Source organism: Myxine glutinosa, chromosome 10 (genome assembly GCF_964187855.1).
Source record: "Myxine glutinosa chromosome 10, kmMyxGlut1.1, whole genome shotgun sequence".
Classification (NCBI taxonomy): Eukaryota; Metazoa; Chordata; class Myxini; order Myxiniformes; family Myxinidae; genus Myxine; species Myxine glutinosa.
In genome coordinates, this window is record NC_136270.1 from 93,314,594 (window position 1) to 93,321,130 (window position 6,537).

Below are 6,537 nucleotides of genomic sequence, written 5' to 3' on the forward strand. Positions count from 1 at the left end.
AGGGAATGGGGTAAGGGGAGAGTTGGGGAGTATCGGAGAAGATAGGGGAATATTTACAAGCGGATATGGAGGTCAAATTCCATATTCGCAACAATATATATATATATATATATATATATATATATATATATATATATATAGATATTGTAACAGATTTGAGAAGTGTAACGGATTTGAGAAGTGTAACGAATGTGAAAAGTATGGTTTTGTTGTGTGTAACTGACCCTCGTAATGTAAAGAATGGTCGCAGCTCGTCCTCTTAGTTAATTCCATAAACCTACACACAGGACACGATATATCCTTTTAAATAGTTAGTCCCTTATTCTCTGTGTAGGCTAAGGATGTGTTTCCCACTAGTTTGACTCTTCATTGCACCGAATTAAATAAGAGTAGGCCCTCCGACGCCCCATGGCAGCTTCCAAGTGCCAGGTTTGCACTTTGCTGCAATTGGCTCTTTAGGCACTTTGCTGCATTTTCAGCTGCCGTCCACTTTGCTGCATTTGACTCCATTACGCACGAGGTAACGCCGAAGAAAGGCGGGTCTCCACCTCGTCATAGAGGGGAGGAGTAAGGCGGCCCCGCTCATCCAACCCAGAACGAGGGGTTTGGCTTGAGAGGGCGGAGAGAGAACGTTTGGGGAAGGTTCGAAAAGGGTGAAGGGCGGGGCCTATATAACCCGCCGCGGGACGCTCCCAAAGCCAAAGGAGATGAGCTGAGAGGAGAGATGGGTCCAGGAGATGCGCTGAAGACGAGCAGGTGTGACCGAGCCGCCGTGAGACGTGCCGCGCTGCAGGAAAAGTGGACCGGGGCAACGCAAGGAGCGCACGAGGCAGCAGTACGGAGAAAGGAACTTCGCCCGCGCAGTTTGGGACCAAAGCTCGGCTTCTTGACGGCGGTGCCTTCTGGCCCGACCGTGCCCAGTACCCGCTGAACCTTCCTTGCCTCTAAAAGCCACCCATCTCCAAGCCATTCCTTCCTGCCTGCATTTTCCCCGTTTAAGTGTGATCGTCCGTCTGTCTTTCACGTTGTCCTGGGGTTTATTAATTAAGCTTGTATAGGTAAGCTAATGATTTCACTGTGTGTCTGCTCCTTCCATTTTCTGTATATAACCAACTGCTCTCTTTGCCTTGGCTTGTGAAAATAATTAATAAATCCTGTTATTCCTCCGTACTTCTTCTTCTTCTTCCTTCTCGTTCGGTCGCTTTAGAGGTTTCCATATTGAATATATGTGGCGCGATACGGCCAACGTGCAGGTGAATCGGGGAAACTGTTAGGTCGCGGTGCCTCCGCTCGGCAAACATTACATCCTTAACCGCGGACCGTAACAATTGGTGTCAGGTGTGTCGGATTCGGACCTGGGACTAAATTTATTTAGCCCAAATTTTGGAACACCAATTGCTTGTTTTCTTGTGACGTCATCGGAGCACGCGCGCAGGGCACCCTGGGACACCTCGGCCATTTTGATACCCTCTCGAACAACGTCGTCAGCGGATTCACATTAAATAGTTTTTGTTCACGACCAGTCATGCCAATTTGCGGCGTATTTCGTTGTTCAAACAGGCCAGGCATTAGGCCAGGAGTCAAGTTTTACAAAACGCCCAAACTTCTACTGAATCAGGGTGAGGAAACAAGAAATTTAAGTGAAGAGAGGCGGCGTTTGTGGAAGGCTGCCATCAATCGCAGTGACATCCAAACAGAATCACAGTGGGATCGCACACCTGTCTGCTCCGAGCATTTTGTTAACAGTAAGTAATAACATGTTTCATTGTATAACCATACAATTACTATAATCATTAATGATATTGAATACAATACATACATTTGAACAAATGGAGGGCACTTAATCAATCAGGTCCATAACATTAACACAAGCAGCTTTAAAAAATACATGTTTGTTTAATATATTAATACCTTGGATCGAATCAAGTGGACGTCATTCAGTTCTTTGTGTAGGATTTGTCGCACCCATCCATCTTGGTACAACCTGTATGCCTCGAGGGATTTATACTTCTTCAACTCATCTTTGGTATAGGCCGATTTGCTGAACAACAGGTAGTTGATCACGTCGATGTGGGTCACCTGAGGCCACTTGCTCACATTCTTCTCAAATTGATCATTTGATAGACCATAAGGGTCACACCCAATGACAGAAATCTTCTCTTTGTAACGAACAAGAACGTCCGGGGGGAGCGTCTCTTGGTAGCCAAGGTTGGCACTCGCACTGCTAGCCATACTCAAGCCTGGATCTACCGTATCCTTACGTACACTCCAAGTCTGTTCTACAGGTAGTTGGTTGCAGGTTGACCCACTGCCCAGGTGTTCACCAGTTCACTGGTCCACGGCAAACTTAAACCGAATGTTCTGTGTTTGTTGGGCAACAATACGTAATATAAACTAGATGGCACCACACTCCACATGAACGTGACAAAACAAACAAAATTACTTTATAAAACAGACTTTTTGCGATCCGCATTCACCATAAACCAATGCAACAAATCAATATCAGCGCACACGGACAGATTAGCTTGGGTATCAAAATGGCCGCCGCGCAATGCGAGATGGGTAATTTGTGACGTCAGTCAAAACAAAGGATTGTACTATTGGCGTAACAATTGGTGTCTGGGAGTGAGATACGAGGCCCGAACCAAATTTTTAAAACATGTAGAAAAAATTTGGTCAAAATTTGGAGCGGCCGAAATTTGTGTTGTTTTAAAGCAAAACCCGAATTTTGAAATCGCGCCATGGCTGGTCAAGGCGACGGGATGTCGGCGGGAGAGATAGACGGGGTAGAATCGACCCAGGACCTCGGGGAAATAAATGTATGTGGAGGAAAGAGAGGAGGAGAACATTGGCAATGTGGTTGAGGGGGTATCAGGTGCACAAAATGGCGCTCTTGCGCACGAGGTTTCAGGCGCGCAAAATGGCACCTCGCACATGGCTACGGCGGCCGCACCCGCTGCACAAGTGGGAGGGATGGCCCAAATGCAGGCCTTCATGGAGCAATTTATGGCGCAAATGCAGGCGTCCCTCAACCTGCAGAGGGACGAGACGAGGGCTCAGGGGGAGCGATTGGAGGGCCAAATGGGACAAATGGGGAACCGGATGGATGCTCGGAGTGAGCGATTGAGTAATAAAATTGAAGAAATAACGAACGGAATGAGGGCCGATAGGGAGGAAAGGGAGCAGAGGGACAGAGACCGCAAGTTGGGCGAAAGGGTCCCAGGGGTGCACGACGAGGTAACGCGGGTCGAGAAGCGCTGGTTGAGTGAAGCGGAGGAAAGCGCGGGTACAATGACGGGGGTAGAAATCGCGACACGGGGTTTGGAAAAGCCGGCGACCGATGAGGTAGAGGGAATTTTATTAAAGCCAACGGTCGTCGAGGGGAACAAAGACAAAGCAGTAGTGGGTACAATTAAAATTGAAGAGATGACTGAGGTAGCCCGGGAATTGCAGGGAGAAATGGAAAATGTGCAAAGTCCCTGCTCACATCACGATGCTGTGCTTAACCCAAATGGAAGTTTGCAGATGCGTGTGGAGAAGGGAATCCCCCAGGTGAGTCGTGCTGTGTATTGTGCGGGGAGATTTTGTAAGAGGATGTTTGGCGACAAAAGAATTTTTGCGCGCTTGGGATTGAGGAAGCATCCGGGCGTTGGTGAAGGGTCCCGTGTGAGTGGAAATGGCACGCGTGTGAAAAAAAAAGTGTGCGTCGGCGAGTGGGTGTGTTATAAAGTGTGGGAGTGAAACCGAGTGCGAGCGAGAATGCACGTCGGGGTGTACGGAGTGTGACACGAGGAGTGAGTTGGTGGTGGAGTGGGTGCGAGAATGCACGCTTGGAATGGTTGAGGGTGTGCGAGGAAGCACACCAGAGTTGGTCATGGCGCGGGTGTGGGAGAGCCCATGTGAGCGCGGTAGTGGGTGGATGCAAGAGTGGACGCCCATGGTGAGTGTTACGGAGGACGTAACGGAGGAGAGGTGTGGACCGAGGTGTGCGAACGGCGAGTGTGCGCGAGAGGTGTGGGGTGTAACAGGGAGAGCGTTGGTGGAATGTACGGACGGCGTTGGAGCACCGAGCTCGGTGAGGGTGAAAGGGGTAGCGTATGCGTGTGAGCATGCCGGTGAAGCATCGACGGTAACCGGGTTAGCGTTTAGGGCGACGGATAGCCGATGCGAGCACTCGGTGCGAGGAGCCCTTTGTTGGATGCGAGGCCCGGCGCGAATCGATACTGCGTCGCTTCTCTTCGAAGCGTCGTTGTCGATTCGGGCTTGGCCCCGCCCTGCACGGTCGAGTCCGGGCCTTGTTGGGCGAGGCGACCGGTCCGGTTCAAGGGCGAGTGGGAGGAAGCGGAACGGTGCCCCCTCGTGGGGACGGGGTTCCGACCGGGCGAGCCTCAGCCATCGGGCCCGGGACCGCAAGGTACCGCGCCGAGATGGTGCGTGGAATCTCGGCCCAACCAAACCACCTCCCTTGAACCGAAAGCCGGACGGATTCAACCTGCAGGCGACCAAACCACCCGAATTCATTGCTCGGCTTTGCGAAGCCGAGTTTAATGATGTCATGACGCACCGAGGCTAGGATATAGCGGACTGTGATGATGATAATAGTGATAGTGTTTTGATCCGAAATTTAGAAAAGTGAATAGAATTGGCAGTAATTGGAAAATTTTTGATTGGTTGGAATTTGGTGTGCAAAATTGGTAGTGGGAGATGCCCGATGTGGTGGGATGGCAACTCTGTCATCCCTCACAACGGGGGCAAAGGAGCACTAGTTATGGGGTTTGGCAGTGAAAACTAGCCTGGGAGGGTTAGGATATAATGTAGGGATCTAGAGAAGATGACAATAGGTAACGTTAAGATTAGTTAGTGACAATGATACCGGTAGTGGGGATGCAGGTAGACTAGAGTGGATGATAATGACGTGGTATGTGCTTAGTTTAAAGGGAAGACGGGGAGCACTAAGTTAGCAGGGCAACAGGTAGTTTAGATGATGCCGTGTGAGTGTTGGAGGTGTATATAAGTGTATTGTGAAAAGTGTGTGAGGAACAGGTGTGATTGCACAGGTGTGCAACTGAACAGGTGTATGGAGCAGTGTTTGAGTGAGTGATGGTGATGAGTAGTGTGATGACCAAATGGTCCAGGAAGGAAGGAGGGTGCAGGTGGCACCAGGTGTGATTGCACAGGTGTGCAACTGGACAGGTGGATGGAGCAGTGTATGAGGGAGTGATGGTGATGTGTGTTGTGTTGACCAAATGGTCCAGGAAGGAAGGAGGGTGCAGGTGGCACCAGGTGTGAGATTGCACAGGTGTGCAACAACAGGTGTATGAAGAATGGTTGTGTGGAATAAATGGTAGTGTGGAATATCTGGAGTATTGGAATGGATGGTCGTGGAGTGAGTATGGTGTAAATTGTGGAGTGGAGTGGATGGTGCGAAGGTGTGAATGGGGGAAGAGTGGACCCCCATCACGAATACCCGGGGCGGGTAGTGTAAGTGTTAGGTAGAGGGTACAGGTAAATTGTGGTTGGATATTGGCATCTGTGGTGCGGGTGAAAGAATGGTATTTGGATGGGTGCATTAGTGTTGTGGAAATGGCTGGGCGTGTAGCCTGTTAGTGTGTGTAGTTGGTTTGGGCACTCCACCGCTGTGAGGCTGTCGGCCAGGTGAGGCCGCAGGTGGGCTCTGGGAGCCGGTAGTTGTGGATGGGGCCCGAGGATCCGGAGGACGGACCCGGGTAGCCCAGTGCCAGAGGGCACCAAGGGGTGACAGAGCCAGGAGGGGCCTTCCCCAATTAGATAGGTTAGGGTGAGGAGCTAGGTAAGCTCGGGTGGCAACTGCAGTGGTGGAGGTGTGCAGGTGGGTAGACCTGCTGGGAGAGCTACACGTCTCAGCCCAGAAATTGTGCAAGGGCACCGGGAGATGAATCGGGGGAGTGAGACCCCAAATTGAGAAGCACCACAGTTTGGTCAATGGGAATTGGTTTTTAGAACCCATAGTGTAAGTTGGCCAATGGATTGGCAGGGAAAGACCCCGGGTAGTGTAAAGTGTGTTAATGTCATTTAGAAAGTAGTTAGGATGAAAATCTCCTTGCACCATCTGCATCCACTCACCTGAGGTGACAGGTACTCCACACCATGCCAGGGGGTTTTTATTATTTTTATTGATGCAAATGTTTGGAATGTGAGACGCATCATGACGTGGGTGTGACATTGTGCCTTGATGTTCCATCTCTTCCTCCTTATGAGGGTTGATGATGAATTGGGTGATGGCAAATTTTGGATAGAGGGATTGTGGAGACGAATTTGGTGTAGGGGAAATATGGGGTAAGGGCAAGGGTAGAGTAGGTGACAGGGGGGGGTGACGTACGGTAGGGATGAGCTTTCTCACTTCGCTCTCCATATGCACTTCGCCTTGCATTGCCTTGTTTGATGTGTACCCTTGTGACCTTACCCCTCGCTCATCTGTCTTTCCCCCCCTTTTGTCTCCCACCTGAGGACTGTGCGCCACTGGGTGTTGAGGGGAGCGTGCGGAGGTCGTCTTGTGTG

General features: G+C 50.4%; 1 protein-coding gene across 7 annotated transcripts in view; it reads left to right on the top strand.

The window, feature by feature from the left end:
* Positions 1-6,537, top strand: part of LOC137433960 (uncharacterized) — a 97,064-nt gene that overhangs the window by 77,371 nt on the left and 13,156 nt on the right. For 3 of the 7 annotated variants that reach the window (XM_078785903.1, XM_078785902.1, XM_078785901.1), the window contains one exon: positions 6,487-6,537. This exon is cut by the window's right edge and continues 157 nt beyond it. The exons of the other annotated variants lie outside the window; for them this stretch is intronic. The gene's annotated coding sequence lies outside the window, so the exon portion shown is untranslated. The remainder of the gene's footprint in view (positions 1-6,486) is intronic. 7 annotated transcript variants of the gene reach the window in all.